This window comes from Anomalospiza imberbis, chromosome 14 (assembly GCF_031753505.1).
Source record: "Anomalospiza imberbis isolate Cuckoo-Finch-1a 21T00152 chromosome 14, ASM3175350v1, whole genome shotgun sequence".
Classification (NCBI taxonomy): domain Eukaryota; kingdom Metazoa; phylum Chordata; class Aves; order Passeriformes; family Viduidae; genus Anomalospiza; species Anomalospiza imberbis.
Window position 1 is genome coordinate 3,635,012 of NC_089694.1, and position 20,620 is coordinate 3,655,631.

The 20,620-nt window shown below is 38.9% G+C and overlaps 1 long non-coding RNA gene across 1 annotated transcript; it reads right to left on the reverse strand.

Moving 5' to 3' along the window:
* Positions 1–218: 218 nt before the first annotated feature.
* Positions 219–17,288, reverse strand: LOC137482315 (uncharacterized). The gene is made up of 3 exons (XR_011004005.1): positions 17,171–17,288; positions 15,894–15,943; positions 219–1,463 (listed from the first exon to the last, which is right to left on the reverse strand). It is a non-coding gene; the product is annotated as an uncharacterized lncRNA (long non-coding RNA).
* Positions 17,289–20,620: the final 3,332 nt, after the last annotated feature.

The following is a 20,620-nucleotide window of genomic DNA, read 5'->3' on the forward strand; positions in this document are numbered from 1 at the left end:
TGCTCTGGCCAGGATGTGATGGGAAGAGCAGAGCTCTTGGGCAGAAGAAGAGAGTGAAAAGTCCAGGTTGAGAGGGAAAATTAATCCAGTATTTTTGTATATTTTCAACTTTTCACTCCTCCCGTGTCAAACCTACTCCATGAAGTCATCACTGGATGCAGGTATTACACCTACTCAGCCTGTGAGCCTTGAGTCAAATATCAATATCAGTGCCACACCTCTTTCCAGGACTGAGGTATTTACTAGAAATTATTCCTTGTTTAATATTTTATTGCTCCTAAAGGATGTTTGCTATTGATTTGATACATATATCTGTTCACATTGCACAGAAATAGGTGCATTTGGAACTGACAACAGCTTATAGAATGACTTCTAATACATTTGTGTTGTTAGTTTGTTAGAAAAATCATTCTTAATTTGCTTCTGAGAATCTTGTAAGTATTTAGAATTACATACAGAAAGAAGATGATAAATCATTTTAAAATACAAATACCAAACAATAATATCAACACAAGATATTTAAGGAAATAGAAATGGTTATTACCCAAAACCACATATTATTTACTATTTTTGTTTGGCTGGTTTTAGTAATAACATTTAAAAAGAAGGCAGAAGGAAAGACTGGATGCCTGAGTATTATTAATACTAAAAATCAAGCTTGTAAATTATCCAAATAATTTTTTAAAATGCAATGCTTTCATGTGAATGTTGTCATAAATCCTACTTTCTCTCTCCCTCTCTCTTGGTCTGCAAAGATTATTGAAAGTAAATCTGAGGCTAAAAGTTATAAATACGATGTATGGAGGTGCTTAGGGAAGGCCTTTGGAGGCTGGGGACATAAATCTGTCCCTCAGGCTGCTGCCACACTCCTGCAGTGATGAGTCTGCCCTGAGACATTGCTGAGAGCACTTCACTGGCAGAACCAGGACTGCAGTTCTTACTTTTGGGCTGTCACCTCCCAGCACCATCCATTTCTCCTTCTGTGGAGGATATTTAGGTCATCTAATTTTCATTCGCGTTTGATTTCTGAGCTGAAGCCTGCGAAGGTAATGGTGCATACCTCTAAATGGCATGTTAATGGTGAAAGGAATTCACCTGGTAATTAAGGCACTGACATTTGTTGAGTGCAACTGGGTTTTTAGAAGGGCTCTGAAACCTAAAGGGGAAAAAACTCCCCAGTCTTTCTGTCAAGTTGCCTTTCTAGGACAAATATATGTTTTGCAGCTCTTCAGTGGAATCAGTTTATGGTATCACTGAAAGGCTCTTCTACCAAAACTCAGCTGTTAAACCTGAAAGCAGAAATTCCCTGGGCAGAAGGGCTGTTGATCATTAATCGAGGCTGGTGAAATAGCTGGCTGATTTCTTCCTCTCACAACTTTTACTTCTTGTCTGTTCTGCCTGTTCCATTCAGTGCTGGATGGACATTACTCAGATCTGTTGCTGGATTTGTGCTCTATTACAGCCTGCAAGAACATACAGCAAATTCCCCTAAGACTCCCAGTGGAGTTTTTCACTAGAAATGTTTTTAGAAATATCTACCTCAGGATATTCTCATGCAATTGTCAAAGGCAGAAGAATTCCAAGTAAGCTATTTGATAAGATTTTAAACTGAATTCTTTAAGATACCTTAATATATTCCTCATGAACAGTATCTCAGAAAAAAATTGCATTTCTCTGCTCCTGCTTCTCATCATTGGTACCAAAACTTCAGTACATTTGTAAGTCCCTCTCTCACTTTCCTGAACACACACCCTGGTTTTATGAATTTATTTATCAGTTTATTTTTAGCTCAGCTCCCTTTTACAAAGGAACTGACAGTTCTATCACGCAAACTGCTTCTTCAGATCAGCTTTATTTTTCAATCTGCGAGTGTTTTAGAAAGCCAAGTGTGAACCTTTCAGGCTTTTTTTGTCTTTTCCCCTTCTCCTGACAAAAGTGAAGCCATGAAGGCCCTTTTGCCTATGGTACATTTTATTTATCCAGGTGGCTGTGCAGTCCAGGCTGCATCCTGTGACAAATGCCCCTGTCATCTATTCAAATGACAGCAGTCCTGGGGCTGGTGGTGATCTGCAGTTTGACAAGGTGTGCATAAAAGTGTCCCTTCCATCACCACCGAGTCCATGAATATTATTCTTTTTCAGTACAAAATATATGCTTGAATGTTATTTCCAAAAGGGTTTTGAAATACAGTGGTATTTGAGGAATTTGACAACGGAGAATTTGCTTTTTATTGTGGGCAAAATAAGATTTTTCTCTTCAGCTTCCGTAAAACATGGGACACTGAGGAACAGGGGTGTTGGTTACCTGATCTTGAAGTCAAATAATGTCGGTCTGGGATGTTATTCTGCTTGTTTTGCACCCTCTGAAGCCCTGAGTAGCTTCAGAAGAATTATATCCTTGAGATCAAAGGTTAACAACTTTCATTCTAAAATTATAAGTCTTCTTTGGGGAGATTTTGCTTTTGGCTTTTACCTTAGAGAAAAACTTAAATTCCTTCAAATAATGTAATACTAATTCTCTTTTAGTCACAATGTTATTGCTTTATTTTTACAAGTATATTTTAGGATATTCACTGATCTAAGCCAGAAAAGGATATTTTAAAGATAGAAAAGGGAACCACAATGAATTGAAGGGCATCGACTCTCACATATCTTTGATAATGTTACCTTTTATCCTTTCTGCATTCATCTTTTATTCTCTGGTTCAACATGACTGGTAATGACGCAATTACCAGTGTAAAATGCAACACTTGAAAATATAGGGTTACAGAAATGGGTCCATTTAATGATTAGGTTAAAACTGATATAAAAAAAAAAAATCAGTGTTTTAATATCCTGTAAGAGCAATTAAAATCTGTATTAACATTAGCCCTGGTAGAAAGAGTTTCAGAATTATTTCTCGTCCACATTAATGAGCCTTTATTATAGAAACCCTGAGGTATTTTATATCTCACATGGAAGAATATAATTAGACACAAATTGATAGGCCTGTGCCTGGTACAAAATTAGAATTTATAGCAGCTGATTGTGAACCTGTTGTCTGCATAGTTTTACCCCTAGCAAATGCATCTGCAAGCAGTGGAACTAATCCCCCAGAATAATCTGTAACCAATCTGCACGACACTTCCCATTTCCTGGTACACAAACCATCCCAGAGCCAGGCAGGTGCAATCCTTTCCCAGTTTTACTAAACACTATTGAACACCTAATGACCTTGACAAAATTATCTGCATTAGGGCTGGGAGTGCTCATCTCCATCTTAGTGATGACTCCGTGTAGCAAAGCAAGACTTGCAGTAATGAAGACCCATAAAAACTATTTCCGTGTGTTTTCCTAGCTCCCCTATTGCCCTGCATATTCTTTTTAATTGTGTTTAACAGCAGTTAAGTAATTTTGTGCTTATTATGGTGAGCTATTCAATTCAGCTTCCTTCCTGAGAATAAAAATAGTACGAGGCAATAATGCATTGTCTTACTTGTAGCTGAGTTATAGATAGAAGCAGAATTATGAATCTACTAAAATAAAGTTCTTGAAGTGTCTGGAAAATACAAATTGCCTGTAGCTAATAGGTCTAAAAGTACTCACAAGAGTTTATTTTGGGAGCTGTACGGTACAGCTAACAGGAAACACTGGATGATGGCAGATACAAATCTCAGCCTCTTCCTGATACAATGGTTCGTGGGGATAATTATTCATGCTTGCCTTGAAAATATAACCCAAGAGTGACAGTGCTTCATAGCTCATTAACTTCTGTGATACTCTGAGAACAGAAGAATGAGTGTGGATAAAATGTTGTGTACAAAAATGGCCTCCACTGCTTTTTTATGCTCTTTCTAAACTGTCAGGTCATGATCGAGATGTAAAGATTATGTTTAATATATGAATGCTCTCCCTGTCCCAGAAAAAAATCTGAGTGCTTGGATGTGAATGTTGAATTATCAGGTATATAAGGTATAGGATCAGGAATTCAGCAGAAATTGTTTTCTAAAAACTCTGCCTTCAGAAGAAAAAACATTTTCTGATAAAATTCCATTCTGTTGAAATCTCCCTAGCTTAGGTTTGAGGTTTCTTGCTTATTGTCTCCTTGACAGCACTATTAGCAAAAAAATACCATTCTGAACTGCCTGGAATGAATTTGACATCCCAGCAAAGGCTCCAAAGGGGACCCAGATGCAACTGCAGGCAGTGTGGGGATGCTGCTCTGCAGCCTTGGAGAAGGTCACGAGAGAAATGATGCTGAGTGTCAGCTCCAGACACCTCCAGAAAGTATGGAAAGCCCATTTGATCAGGTTCCTCTTTATTCTGTCATGTGTTATCTGCAGGTTAGGGAGAGAGAGGGGGAGAGATGGCACATTACAGCTGTTGGACAGATGGGCAAATTAAGGGTGATATTTCCGTGTGCTACAGGGCTGTGCAGGCTGCCTCAACCTTTCTTGGCTGTTTAAATGTGCTTTTCATTACAGATCCTGATAAAAACCTTCATGGTTTTTGCCTAAAACACATTTTTTCCTTACCTTAGAGCATCACAAACCTTCCTCCTTTCACAAGCATTTGAAAGGAGGCTGTTCAGTGCCATGTTTTAACGTGCTGGAAGTGGGAAGGCCTCAGAACAGCAGTGTTTATTTGGAAATAAGGTTTCCTGAAACCTCCTCTGGCTTTTTGCCTTTCTCTTGAGACAAAAGCACACAACACTCTGAGATTTGAGGTCCTGCTAGGAGGAAAGTGGCATTTTAATGGTATTAAGTGCTTCTCTTTTAGCAAGTCAGTGGTGAGTCCCCATTAATTAAAAAAAAAAAAGTGAATTTACAGAGTAACAATATATATGTATTTCAAATGAACAGTGGCAATCCTACAAACATCTCTCAGATTTCTTTTTCTTCCGTTTGATCTGGTTAAAGCAGAATTCATATTTGACAGTAATCATAGGAGATAAGGTTGTCGAACCACTGGCATTGCATTTTAATTCGTGCTTCGAGAACTAAATATATATTTTTCAGTTAATTTTGATCGTAATTTATTTTGTACGTTAAAAATGTGGAAAATTTGGGTATATGAACCAGCAAGTTTTCCAGCCCAGTAGTATAAGTGTTTAAACATAGATTTTTACATATTTTTCAACTTTTTTCCTATGGGGGAACAGCAGGTTAAAATCAGTCCTTTGCCACTGAACCCTAAATCTCAAACAATAAAATTCTCTTTGCCCCAGAAAATGAGGGGGATTTAACATCCTGATGCAAATTCTGGGACCTAATCCCAGCTATATTCTATGGAATATTTCAGATAAAGAATAATATTAAAACCATATGTTCAAGCAATCACTCACTCTTGATCACACTCTAAAAGCCAAAAACTGACAGCTGGGTGCCAGGGCAGCTCACAGGGACTATTGAGAGTTTTCTTGTTGTTACTGGTGTCTCCCTGGGATTCTTGGAGATGAAAAAGAAAACATACACAATAATCTTCATAAGGTTTTCCATCCTGATTGGAGCTCTCTAAACAATTCTGAGGTTGGATGGAACATTCTGGTATAAGCTGCTTTTGCCTGACCAGAGCTAATCACAGAGTAATTCCTGTGCTGTAAGGAGTGAGAAGAATTAGCAGTGCTAACAATTAATCTCTTCAGCACAGCTGATGAAACAAAGTAAAATATTTATGAGAGATAAAGTAGATTTCCTCTTTCAGTGTTTACCTTCATGTTTGCTTAAATAAACTCCTACTCCCTTAAGACATGGTGACATTTCTGACTAAACTGAAGCTATTGATCATGGAATTAAAGTTTATATCATGTCCAAATATTTTAAGATAGAATGGATTTCAATATTAAGTACAATTTAATTCCAATAAGCAGATTACAAATATGGTTGTTTTGAATAAGTCACCTAACACTAACAGTAAGATTTAACTAATATTTTTTAAATTTATCTGAAGTTGTCTTTTGCTTAGCTTCTTTAATGACTGCTAACTTCATTTATCAAACAGAAAGATAGAAGATCCAAAATCATAAAATAAATCTGTCTTGTACTTCCAGGACTCCATATCTCATGATCATACCTGATGTGTCCATATCATGGAAAGAAAAGAATACTGAACAAAAGTTAAATGGTTTTTTATTTATACAATTCTTTTTTTTTTTGTTCGGATTCCACATAATTTAATTTGAATACCTGTTGTAGCAATAATAGGCATACTAGGCATAGGAAAAGTTAACTTTTTTTTTTTCTTTCTGCTTCTGAAATGTCATATTCTTTTTAATATTTGAATATTTACAAGTCCTAAATCATGAGACTTAAACTGCCCCCTGCCCTCAGAGCTTTTGGAGATTTTAGATAAAGTTTCCATTGATAATGACAACAGCTTTAATGCTGTAATGCAAACATTCTGTATGGTGTGTGTTGGCTTTGCTCCACACGAAATTTCAAGACACTCAAATGCTCAACATGACACATATTGAGTGCATTGGAAGGAAGTCAAGTGACAAGCCTGAAAATGAAAAGAAATTGCTGCGCAGGTGTGCTCCCCGGGTCTTAGGGGGACTGGCTCTTCTCTCACATGTCTGTGTTACACAAAACTCTAAATATCCCTGTCAAAATTCCTTGGTAGCCAGCTTGGGAAACGGTAAATAAAGAAAAGGTTCAGCTGTGAACGAGTGGGATCTCAGGGGTTCAGATCCCAGGTGCACTCCCAGCAAGCAGCTCCAAAGCCTGGATTTGATTTGTCTTGTGCTCATCAGGTCTCACATTCCTTCCTTAAGGCTAGTTTAGCTTTCTTTGCTGGCTTTCAGTTTTTCACCATCTCTCCCACAGCAGGAATTTCCACACAGGCCTCTCATACTGAGGTGCGACCTCTCAGCACCTCCTTCCAGCCAGAATCTCCATTTCTTCCCACCTGGTGTCACAGAGGAGCAGGAAAACAACTTCACACAGAGAACAAACTCAGGAAACTTTAATTCACTACCAAAACCAACGGCCAAAACTAGCAAATTGTGGGGTGGGGTGGGGTGAGGGTGAGGGTGAGGGTTGTCCTGCCAGGCTGGCACAAAGAAAATATCAGCTTTCAGGCCAAGCATTTCAGCTACGCAGTGTCACCAGGACGGATTTGACAGCTGGATTTAAACACAGATCCCACCAGTCTGGCAATTTCTTTTCCTTCCAGCACTTCTGGGTTCCAAAAGGGACTGAAATGTTTCAGTGATCTGGTACCTAGCAGACATGGTGCTTATAAAACCACATTTGTAACAAAACTGATGTATTTCTCAATCCTGGCTCTCAGGGTAAACCCAGAGCTAATGTACTTTGTAGTGGATAAATATCAATAATTTCAGGTCATGTATAGCTACAAGGGATTATATCCCCTGCTTATAGTAGCTGAATAATTGTATACAGAATTATCTAGGCAAGGGAATGTTTTGGTGGAAATTTTGGAGAAAAAAGAGCAGGTATTTTGGTAGGAAACAGTTCTTCCAGATGCAGAGAGGACCATGGCCTTCCAGAGTGCTTCACAGGGCACAGTGCTGACTCTAGAGAAAATCCAGAATAGCAATTTCTTCCAACATCTCCCTTTCCATGATGTGCTGTTGCATTTCAAGTCCTTTCATAAGAAATTTGAAAGGCAGAGTTGTTGCAAAGGGGCTGGGACGTGCACTGGTCTCTGTCTGTGATGATCAGTGGGAACAGGGCAGCCAAAGGTCCTCAGAGCTCCATTTTGAATTTTGGGCTAAAGAAATGGGATTTCACTTTTAGAGGTAGAAGTGCCTAGATTCTCTCCAATCCTTATTAATTGCTAGTAGGTGCTTATAATCCAGCTTCAGTGTTTGCACAAAGGTTTTTTGTCAAAATAGGACACGTAGCCCCCAGAGAGAAGCATCTTTGTACAGATGATGTTTTGCAGAGTTCTGTATGCAAATCCATACAAGAATTTTAACCCAAAGAGGAACATTAGCACTGTAATTATATGGAATCAATTAAAAAATTCCTAATTTCATGATAGTTCCAGAACAGCAAAAACAAGCTTTGCCCCTAAAGCAACAAGGGAATTAATTGGAGAAATTCTCAGTAATTTGCTTATCACTCAATGAGTTCAGGTACCTGGACCCAGTTCAAGTTAATTCAGTCATGGCTGTGGGAAAAATGCCTATTTATCACTCTCTCCCTATAGCTTTTGTGTGAAATAGGCTTTTTCTTTCTTTACACCTTATTAAAAGCCTTTCATCTCCTAAAATCAATGAAGCTATCACCTGGGAATTGTTTGGCTTAAGTTAGGGTTACTTTATAAGTTTTGCACACAGTCTTTTGTGTGCTTCCTTCTTAAAATTCATTTCATTTGTTTTGCTCAGATAATATTTTACTCTTCAATTTTTTTACCTGTTCGACAGATGGACAGCCAGATTTATCTGTGCACATGTATAAACAAACCCTCTGCACACAACTAGACAGCTGACCTGTGCAAAAAAGTATCATCTTGCCCTTTCTGCCCATCAAATACCTGTTTTTCTCCTGTCTTCCCATTGTTCTCACTGGAAAATGCTCAGGGTGGAGGTGGATGTCATGGCTGGCCAGTACACATATGTGGATTTAAGATCCACTTGTCTTCTTTCACTGCAAAAATTAATTCGTATCTCCTACTTCTTGTAGTCACTGATTTCTATAAAGCTTCCAGGACCTTTTGTCTTTGAGATGTCTTCTTTTCCAGCTTTTAATGTGGTTGATATTGGTGAATAATTTCAGAATTATTTCAAGGATAGATCTGATAAAACCACTTATCTGGTTTTCTTAGAGAGATAAGATAAAAATATTAAACAAATACAGCAAAAAGCACTTATTTTTTCCCCAGTCTATTGTATTTTAAGCATACTGGCACTCCAAAGAGCAACTGCATTAACATATTGAGTGTAAAACCCAAGATAAACAAAAGCAGTAAAAAAGCTGAGACCAGAGCTTTTGTTGATGAAAGAAAAGAAGAAAGGTTTATATAATATTTTGGAAAATTTTGGAGACATGAAAGCAGTCCATGCAGAGGACAGTAATTAAGTCAGTTACTAATTAATATCTCATTAAATATTTAGAGAAGGGTGAAGTCTTGTGTTTGGAAAATCTCAAAGGGGAAACAAAACACAAAGAGATGGCGAGGGAATGAAAAAGGGAGCTGGGCCACCAAGCCAGTGGAGAAAGAGGCATGACAGGTAATGAAAGGAAGTTCAGTAATGGTTTAGAAAGAAGAAAAATAAAAGTAAATAATCAATAACACAAAAGTGTTTAGCAAAGCCTGTATATTTCAGGCATTTTCCCCCTTTTTTGTTTATGTTTTAAAATCTTTCTAGATGTGTATGTAGTATGATTGAAACCCTTATGCATCAAGACATTTTGTTTTCCCAAAGCCTCAGGATGTCCTCTTTAATTCTGGCTAGTGGTTATTAACACTGACACCATTGTCATGCTAATTGAAAAGTCAAATTTTAAGCCTGAGTCCTTAAAGAACCTTTGGCACTTTTGTATGTAATTCTCCAAAAAATTGCTTGAGAAAACCAACAGTGTTGAAAACACTTTTATATTTAAAATTATTAGAGAAAAATAAGTTGCTATCTCTACTGAATTGATCTTTGTTCTTTCTGATGAGCTTTGCTGTGACTGTTTGTAGAACACTGTTCTTTAAATATAAAGTACACAAGTAAACATTAAGGAGAAACAGTAGCTTAAACATGAGGTAAGTTAAACAAGGGCAGTGCTGACTTTGACTCCGTACAGAAGGAAAAATCCTGATGTCCTCCCCAGGATTTGACAGTGACATGCTGTTAGGTATTAGTTAAATCACTGGGGGAAAAACATGTTTGTCTCTCATTAGCATCAAAGACAAAGCCATGGTGTCCTCACTCACCCTCTGCTGGGCCCTACCTACAGTGGCTCTTTAGAACTCTGAATTATTGAAGGTACAGAGGAACAATTCTGGGTTAAGCCATAAAACACAGCCAAAATGCCTCGGGGTATAGAAATAACACAACTGGCCTTTTGAAGCTCAGAGCTTGAATTTATAAACCCAAGTCAACCTTACCTGATGCCACGTAGAGCAGGATCCTGGATCAGGAAGGCTGAGGATATTTGGAGACACCTGAATGTCTCCTTTGCACTGTTAGAGTCAATACATCTTCCCCTGCTTTTATTATTAGATAATTCTATCCATGGCAAGAAAAAGAAAGAGGCTGCAGACCTGTGCTGCAAACCAGACCTGTGAGGGCAGCACAGCAGATTCTGTCCTTAAGGATGAGACAAAGAGTGTGAGACACAAAATCTTTTCAGGATTCCTGACTGCAGACCCCTGAATTCGTTGGAGCCTTTCCCATCCAGCCTCACAGCCTGCTCCATTGTCAAACAAGTGTGTATCTAACACTAATGGAATACAGCTTTGCCAATTTGTTACCTTTCACTGCTGCTACTCTCCCACTGCCTTTAGAGCACCACATATCCAGCAGGCTGCAGCTCTTTAGTTCCTTTATGTTTGGTAATGCAGAGTCCCTTTACCTTTTTATTTCTCATAAATGTTATATTTGCTTCTATTTTCATTCTGTTGTAATCTGGATTTTACAGTGAATATAAAAGCCAGCGTGGAGTTCCTGAACACTTCCAGACAGCTTGTGGCTTTTTTTGTTGGCAGAATGTGTGGTTATTACAAATGGGGATGTTCTAGGACCTCAGTAATGATCAGTGAAATCAAATTGAGAAAACCTCTTTTTTTCACCTTACTAAACCCCTCAGCATATGAGATTTGCCTTTAGAGATTTTGATGGAGTGGATATTTTAGGGGTTTTCTATATATATATAATTTTTGTATTCAAATAAGACCCTGAAAGAAGAAATCATGTATGAAGCAGAGAAAGGAGAATGGTTAATGAGAGAAAGGAGCAGGCACAAGGCAGTAGTGAGCAGAATAAGTGGATTTCTGTCAGAGGTTTTATAAGCACTGAGTTTCTGTGAGCAACCAGTGATTCTTATTGCAATGGAGCTGATATACTGTCTGTTGTCATTATTAATAAAAAGAGTTATAAATTACTTGGCTGAAATACAGATCCTGTACTCCTAAAGTCAATGGGAGCACATGTCAATTCCTTAACACACCACAGTGAATAGTTCTGGATCCACAATGCAGAAAAGTTAATTTTTCTCCTGTTATTTTTGGAGAAAGACTGTGTGTACCCTATATGTCACTTAAACATTTTATGTCTTTAATTTGTCATACTCCGGTGTAGAGATGGGGTCAAAGAGGACATTTCACTTACTCTTTCTGCTGGTGTTCTTCCAGACACTCAGTAGAATAGCAGAATTTCATAGTTTGTATTAATTATGGCTCCAGTTAGGCTGCTATTACCATTATGACATTCAAATAATATTTAAAATTATTACATCAATGTTATTTATAAGGTCAGGCATGTCACAGTTCTATTTTTATTAAAATTAAGGTACCACTGCTGTAGGGTAATAAGCCTTTAGATTGCTTATTGTCATTTAAGGGCACACATAATTGTGGTCTATGGTACTTAAACTAGAAATATTATATTCATGTTTGGATTAGAAAAATGCTCTCTGATTGCTATAAATATTTCCAAATCTATAATACTTCACCATTAGTGGGAGATATTTGGGGTTTTCTTGTTAGGTATCTATTGCACAGCTCTTCTGTCTGTTGGTGCCAAGAGCTGCACTTTTGGAACATCTTTTATTTAATTTCCTTCTGACATATAATTATGGTAAATAATTTTTAGAAGCTTATAGTCACAGGCTGTGTTCGTGACAAAAATGGGAATTTTGTTTTCTAGTCCTTCATTTTCAAGAGGTGCTAATTCTGCTACAGACTTATTTAGACACCAATTTTGCTCCTGAAGGAGCTTTGTGTAATTGCACTGTTTCATCCAGTTATGGGAGGTGTCTGATGGAAGAACTGATCATTGCACCACATAAAAATCAGTTTGAAGTTTTGTCAGTACTCTTGGACTGACCAAATTGTACATACAGAGGATGAATATGCAAAAAATAAATCAAAAATTTTATTGTTTCCACTGTTCTTAAACAAATGAATAATCTATTCCTTTAATTTTATCAACAAAATAGACTCAGGGTGTGTTTGTACCGATGCTTAAAACCAAATAGCATGGCTGTGAATACATGAATTTACCACTCTTTACTAGAAAACACTCCAGCTCAATTCAATGGCTCCAGTTTAGGATTTCAAGGCTAAGAAATGCATTGTAAGTTATTTACAAAGGCTGTAAAAGCAGCTGAAAGTAAAATTCAGTGACATCTCAGAGCAGAGCTTGGCTTGAAAGGCTCCTGTTTCCTCCAAGAATAGGATCACTGATAAATGTGGGGTTGGATCTCCTTATTGCAGCTCAAGTATGAGGTCATGATGACACTTGGGTCACCCAGGGCACAGAGAAATTTTCCTTTATCTTTAACATCCAACTGTGAAGCATTTGCTGGGATTGAGGCTAAGACAGATGGGCCACTGAGGAAAGAGGGTGTGCAAACACAGGTATTCCTGAAAACTGCAGCCTGGGATTCACTAATGCTGTCACATGGGCTGTGCAAAAAATTGAAACTAGATTTTTTTTGTATATTTGCTTTTACCTTTTGCTACATATTTTCCAATTTCAATTCATTTAGTGGGCTGACATTAGAGTAGTTTATTCTTAATCACTTGGTTTTGTTCCCATCACAGGTGTGTGCTGCTTTTCAATGTGGTTGCTGATTTACAAGCACTAAGCAAGTTTTCAAATAAAAAAAAATAAAAGCCCAAACCACACCAAATTACTTTTCAACAATGGGTTGCTTTTCTACATCTTCTAATTTAATGTTTGAGCAAAGTTGCAATCAGAAAATGGAATTACTGTCCTGAACTGAGAAAGATAAAATCAATACATGTAACAGTTATTGCTAACCATGTAGTGCTTATAGATTTAAATATAGAAACAGTTTATTCTGTGGTATTTACCAGTGTCAGAGCCAAGAGACTTCCACAAGCAGGAAAACAGTGGGTGACTGACAATAAAACCACAGATACCTGATGTTTTGTAATATTGTGGATGTGGTTGAACAGGGAATTTAATTGTAAAATACAGAAATAAAAATGTAAGTACAAATAAAAATAAAAAGCTCCTTCTAATTTTTCTGTGCTTGGTTCCCTAATGGAGCTTTAACCTATAAACACTGAATCTAGTCACTGTAGCTCAAGGTATACAAACTGTTGTTCAAACTTTTATATGGCTTTATGCAATAATAACAGGAAGAGCATTTCCTGAGTAGAGCAGAGACTCAGTCTGGAACATCTGTAAATCCAAATGCATTTTGCTAAAAATGGGCTTGCTTGATTTTTAAAAGCATATGGTTAAAAAGCAGCTATTGCATCCTGCATTGCATAAAAATGCAAATATGATGTGCTGAATACAGTAGGTAAAATCCTGGCAGAGCATTCACTGACTTCATCAGTTTTGATGTTGAGAATTTTGTTAGTGACTCTAATCAGATGATTCACATTATTGCTCACTGTAGCAATAACACAGAGTGCAGGAGATAACCAAATCTGGCATAGAGGCAAGCTATATTTACTGCTGGTATGTCTCTGCTTTTAGCACTTTGCAGTAATGGCTTGATCATTAGGTCATAATGATTTGAATTTAAAAAATCCCTGTAAACAGCTTTATGTGCAGCTTTCAGTACAATTTAAGTGACAGTGCCAAACTCAAGGGGTTTGTCACGGACAGGAGAAAACTTCCTGTAAACAATTACGAGTTTCACAGATGAAAGGATGATTAAACTCTGCTTCTCTCTCTCCAGAATTATTTTCCTGCAAAAGGAACCACCTCCTCTCAGCATTAAAAATTCTGGGAAAGGTGGTGTAGGCTCTCTGTTGGATCCACCAGCAGCCAGTCAGCCAGCACTGCCCACCATGGCTCCCTGTGGGAGCTCCCTGCTGCTCCTGTTCCATGGGAAGCAGCCAATTAGAAGTAGATAAAAGGGAAAATTTTCCAGCAGGCAAGTATCACAAACCTGCCTAACCAGGAGGTAAATCTTCAGAGAGGAAGAAAATTCCTCCTTGAGTCTGAGAACTCTTTTATCATGCTGAAGTTCATAGCCTGGAAAGCTCTCCTAGGACTGGACACGGGCAGGCACAGTGTTTGATACCACTACATCACCATAGGAACCTGGATGCTGATCTTAATCACAAAAGATTCATGTTTTTGACTACTGTCCAATCTATTCTGTGAAGTATCTGCCCAGAGATCCGTGTTTTGTAGTTTACTGATATTTTATAAGAAGCGAAAATACAGATGTAAGAAAAAGAAATTAATATTTGGAACATGAGCACTTTTGATAAGTGAATAAATAAGTAGTTCCTGGAGTTTTTCAGAAAAAAACAAGTTAACTGAATGCAAATACATTACAAATTGTTTCAAGGGTGTCAATACCAAGAGAGTTAAAATGAAATTCCACATGAGAAACAAAAGAAGCAAGCTTCATTGACACAAAAATCTATAGATAGACAGCTAATCTGCAGAACACTGCTCGTGGTCCAAACCCTCCTGACACCTCGCAGGTGGAGTGCTCTTTGAGAGGAGCAGGTAATCATCTCTGCTTTTATCTGGGTGCTGCAGTGGTGCCCCAGAGCCACGCTGAAAGTTTACAGAGCACAAGTGAACTTTCTGCTGCCATGATCTGTTTGAAAGCAGCTCGTGTTACCTTTGATATTTCTGTCTGTAGTGTTGGTGCAGAGCGATGAAGCAGCAGATGCATGTTTTGTTTTCCAGTAGTTCTTTAGTTATTATTCAGCTAAGCAGTGCACAGTGCAGTCAGGTTGAGATTATACCCTTAATGACAACAAAACCACCAAAAAAATTGGTCTCGAATAGTTTCAAATCAAGTTTTGAGACTACTTAAATGAATAGGCATGATGTGTTTTCAACAAAGCCATCAACGTAAATAGCCAAATTCAAATGGCAAATTTAATCCTATTTATGTTGACTTTAGTGCTTGATTAAGAATTTACGTAAAATTAGGATACTCACCTCAATGGGACTGATTTTGTCATTATTGATTCAAAAAAAAGAGTCAAATAAAATATTTTGTTGAGGTTGGGCAAAATTTTGTATACAAGACAATAAAGACCAACATTAAATTGCAACCTGAGGCATTGACCAGTGCATAACTATATACAAACGTCTTTGTTCCTATGGGAATCAGTAAATTGATCTCCAGCATTCGATATTTCTTAGAGTTCATATTATAGACATAAGAAAAAATAATGCTAAGAATACCTAGAAATAGTAAAACCATAAAATACACAAGTTAAATGAGAAAATTAATATATTCCTGGATGAGTCTTTGAAATGGGAGTTAAGAATAGTGTAACATTTGACATTAAAATTGCATGATGAATTAGGTTAATTAACTGGAAAAGTTAATAATCTCCAGAGCCCTATAGCTTTTGGAAAGGAAGATGACAAAGAGTATCTCAAAACCAGTAAAATTCCTTATTCATGCAGATGTCTCATGCAGCCATGGAGAGGTCTGTGGTTGGGCTGGTTTTCCAACACTGCGATTATTATTATTACTATTATTAATTATTATAATAATAATTATTATTATTATTATAGAAACCTCTCACCTACTTGTCAGTTCAGATTTTAACATGCAGTTTGATCTCAGTTTTGTATTCTCCTCTTCCCAGAAATATACGTCAGTTTTGCAATGAACATTACTAATTTCTGAGTATAGCAGCTTAATGTGTGCTGAGATTTTTAGCACTTTGTTTTGTCATAAGAAATACAATGTGTTGTATATCTACTTTTATGAATAAATTTGGTTTTGAATGCTGAAGGAACCCTAGAAAAACTTGGTGAAACAAATATATTACCTTCTATCCTCATTTCACAGTGGAATGGAGAATTAGAACCATAACTTTTTCTGACCTGAAAGATTTAAAAAAAAAAATATTGTTGAGCCCTCAATGTGGTTATTTCAAATGGAAACATTAATTTTATTTCTAAAAAAAAAAAGGCAATAAAAAAGCCATCCACATTCACCTCCATTTTCAGTGCAATCTTAGTAAGGATCATAATTCCAGCCTTTGACTTCAGATGAGGAAAGAATTTGGGCAGTGATGAGGATGTGGAGTAATGAATACAAACACTTAGCCTGGCAAAATAATATCGGCAATATTTGAGGGGAGTTCTGTGTTCCATCCTGCACTGGATGTACATTCATTTTCTCATCCCTTACCTGCAGCAGCTGACAGGCCAAGCCACACCGGCACAGCATTTTAGCAGGAATGACACAAATTGGATTTGCTGGCTGTCACCGAGCCTGCTGCAGTCAGCACATTCCCCTGCAATGAGATTCACAGGACAAATCCAAACTGGACAACTGTCCTTGGCACACACAGGGCTCCTGCGCGTGGCTGCTGTCTCTTGGTGACCAGGTGAGTGAGGGATTCTGGGGAGGTGAACAAGGCAGGTGAACGGGCAGAGGGGCTCCACCGTCCCCTTTTGGGGGATGCCACAGCAGCCAGCAGGCCTGGGTCACCTCACAGCAGAGAGGCTTTTGTGCCATGCAGTCCATGGATCCTCTTACCCTCCTGATGCTCCACGATGGAAGGAGTGAATCTGTGCATTCTCCTTTCTGGTGGGCTGCCCTTGGCCAGTGACAGACGTCCACCCAGCTGCTCCCACGCTCCCTCTCCTCCACAGCACAGAAGGAAATACCACAAAGTAGCTTTGTAGTCAAGAAGAACACAAAGAGACCACTTAGCAGTAACCACCACAAAGTCCCTGTCATGGGTGCAGGGAAGTGTCTGCTCCTTCACACTCCCTCCATGGGCTGCAGGGAGATCTCTCTGCTCCAGACATGGAGCACCTTCTTCTCCCCTCCTCCCCTGGCTCTGCTGTCCCCAGGGCTGTTGCACACACTCTTCCTCTCACACTTCTCTGTCAGGCACTGTTTCATCCTCCCTCAGAGTCATTTTCCCAGAGTTTTCCTGCTGCAGCTGTGTCCTGAGAGTGGAGGGGCCATTGAAGGGCAGGATGGAACCATCTGGAACTGTGTCCAACACTGAGCACCCCGGCTTCTCCTCAGGGGAGCCCGCAGACCCCATTCTGCCAAACCCCCAGACCCAAAACCATCTTCCATTGGCACCAGCCCTTGTCTGTGCTCCTGGCAGAGCTGGCACGGGCTGCCCAATTTCTGCTGGAGGTGCAGAGGGTCAGGGGGGCTGGGCTGCTGGGGGGGTTGTCCATGAGGAACTGCCCTGGACCTTCAGCCATTGGCAACTTCACAGCTGATGGGCCACAAACCAAACCTAAATAACAGGGCAAAGAGTCACAGAATCACACAGTCACACAGTCACAGAATCACAGTCACACAGTTATACAATCACACAGTCACACAGTCACAGAATCACACAATCACAGAATCACACAGGTCACACAATCATGCAATCACAAAGTCGCAGAATCACACAATCACAGAATCACACAATCGCAGAATCACACAATCGCAGAATCACACAATCACAGAATCACAGAGTCACACAGTCACACAGTTATACAATCACACAATCACACAGGTCACACAATCACGCAATCACAAAGTCGCAGAATCACACAATCACAGAATCACACAATCGCAGAATCACACAATCACGCAATCACACAATCACAGAATCACACAATCGCAGAATCACACAATCGCAGAATCACACAATCGCAGAATCACACAATCACACAATCACAAAGTCACAGAATCACACAATCTGCTGAATTGGATGGGACCCATGAGGATGATCCAGTCCTTCTTCTGTCCTTGCAACCCCAACAACCCCACCCTGGGCATCCCTGGCAGTGCTCTCCTAACACTCCTGGAGCTCTGCAGCCTTGGGGCCGTGCCCATTCCCTGGAGAGCCTGGGCAGTGCCTCCACCCTCTGGAGGAAGAACCTTTTGCTAAAATCTATCCCAGACCTCTCCTGACACAACTCCAGGCCAACTTTGGGGCTGCTGGATCCTGTTCCAGGGTGACCAGAGAGCCTTTGGCCTCTTTCATTAAATGTAAATTAACTCAAAAGCTCTCTGAGCAAAGCAGCCCCATTCTTGGCAGGCCATGATTTGTCTCAGCTGTTATTGAATCCCTGGCCCTCGGCTAGAATAATTATCATCTCAGGAAGATTTTTAACAAAAGGAAGAATATAAGTACTGTTACAGGAAACGTAATACATCAAGGGCCCTGACTTGCTGAAACTGCAGAAGAAATTAGGACCAGGTACTTTCCTGTGCTAATAAATACTGTAATTAAATAGAGTTTTCTAGTTGGGAAATTCAGAGTGGAAACTTTCAATTTATTTTGGGTTTAGGTATGCTATGTGGAAAAAAAAAGAGCACTCGCATGCATTGCAGTAGTCACATATTTTTACTTGTAAGTTTTTAAAAAAAAATCATTGAGGTTTTATAGTGACATGAGTAATACCATTATAAACTTCTCTGTGAAAACTAAGTACTTTTGAAAGAACAGAAGGGAGAACGTAAGCACGTATTAATATTGATGTTTTACTCAAATCTATTTTTGTTAGCAAGTCATAAGAAATGAATTGCTGTGAACCATTGGAAGTTCCAAACACTAGTGAGCAAGTAGGTTATTAATTGTATTTATTGGGGTGGAGAGATATTATGGGCAATAGAGAACAAAGGTTTTCATCCATAAAGAATGCATTGAGCTGCCTCCAGAGTGATTTAGTTAATTGATCTAAAAGAAGGTTGATTCATGATTAGCAAAAGGACAAATAAATCTCAATTTAAAGCTCTCCGAATGCATTCGCTCAATAAACTGCATCAAGAAACACAACTAAAACACCTGTTAAGAAAGTTGGAGTCCTTTTCTACTTGATGGAAGCAAGCACTGAAATGCTTTTACTTTCCTTTTTTTCTTTTTTAATTTGAAACTGATTTATTTGCATGGACTTTTAATTCTAGCTACACAAAATATTCACCTGTCATGTGTGTGTAGAGAAAATAATCTTTATTTTTACATTACCTTGCAGGTGTGGGTTTAGCAGGCTGCCCAAGCCCCCAAGGACCACACAATCATCTCTCAGCCTGGCATGCCAGACTTGGGGAAAGGTCTTTGGCAGGTTTTCTAATTGCAGAAGATATCATATGTGGAGCTGTAACAAAATGTAAATAATCTAACAGCAGGTCCTCGCTGCAGCAGCTCAGAGTTGTCTCTGTCTCCTTCCCTGCCCTTTCAGGCACTCTCTGAGTCCTTCAACAACAAGAGTGAAGGTTCCTGATGTCCCACCTTTGTCAGTGTGCCCTCCTGCCCTGTGTGCTCACACACCAGGGACATGGGACCTTCTTCACAGCAGCTCTTGCAGCAGAATCCCTCACCCAGGAATGGAACCAAGGAGGGAGAGGCCCCAAAGCATTGTGAACGGGAGGATTCTTTTCACTGGAGCCTCTAGAAAAACAACAGCAGGTAAGAGACAGACACTGAAGCAGCAGCAGACTGAGACATGTCCTTAAACACATTTCTCAGTGCCTTTAATGAGGGTCTGTGCAGCCAGAGAAGGGCACAGCTCCTTTAATTTCCCCTGAGGCTGACACTCCTTCTCTTCTGCCATTGCTGGCTCTACTTATCTAATTTTGCATTTGCTGAGTGATGCTCTTGTGACATCAAGAACATGGTTTCCTTTCTGGATACTTTGACAACAGATTTTTTAAGTTTCCACCTGGAATTTGAACCGTGTAAATTACACAAATCCATAGCCAACCCCTATTTTGATGGACAGAAACCTGTTTTCTTTCATGCAAACTACCTATAAACACTTGGACAAAGGAACTGAGGATATTCAAGAGGAAAACTCAAAATAAAAATATTTCTGTTTATACAGAGAAATGGTTGCTTATGTTTTGAGGGTCTTGCCAGACAGTAGGATTGAAAATGGAATTTCCTAGGATTTAAATTGTCTATTGCCTGATGGTGGAGAAATTGCCTTATCTATTTTCAAAATGTGATTGTGTCACTATTCCTGAGGTAAAGAGGGATGCAGGCTGGAATGATGTGCCAAGGCCATAAAAATAATAAGGAATTATAATTATAAGGCATACCCTAAATGAAGCTACCTGCAGGAGCCCTTTGGAGGTGTTTAGCAAGTCCTGTTTGCAGAATCCTACACTCTCTTGTGTCTTTTAAACTAATTTTTGCCAATTAAGGTTATTAAATTCATTAATTCATTAAATTTTAATCTAAGTAAATCTGCTGAAGAGTCTTGATCTTCAAATTCTTAAATTACTTGCAGTCCAAATAGAAATGGGATTGCATATCCTTTACTACATGGAGGACTATATCAGAGGATTTAGAGTGTATATCAGGCATCTGTTTAGTTTAATTACGTTCCTTAAGAGCTGTGTCCCTTGCATAAATTCACCAGTTGCACCAGGGTGTGTTGGACCCGATCTCCTCGTGGGATTGACTTTTCTCCTGAAGGGAAACAGTGCCACCTCCAGACTCAGCTGCTCGTTTTGAAAAGAGGAAGCTGCTACTCCATTCCGAGGCATTACAGAAAACTGCTGGGTTTAAAAATAATCCAGAGTTTA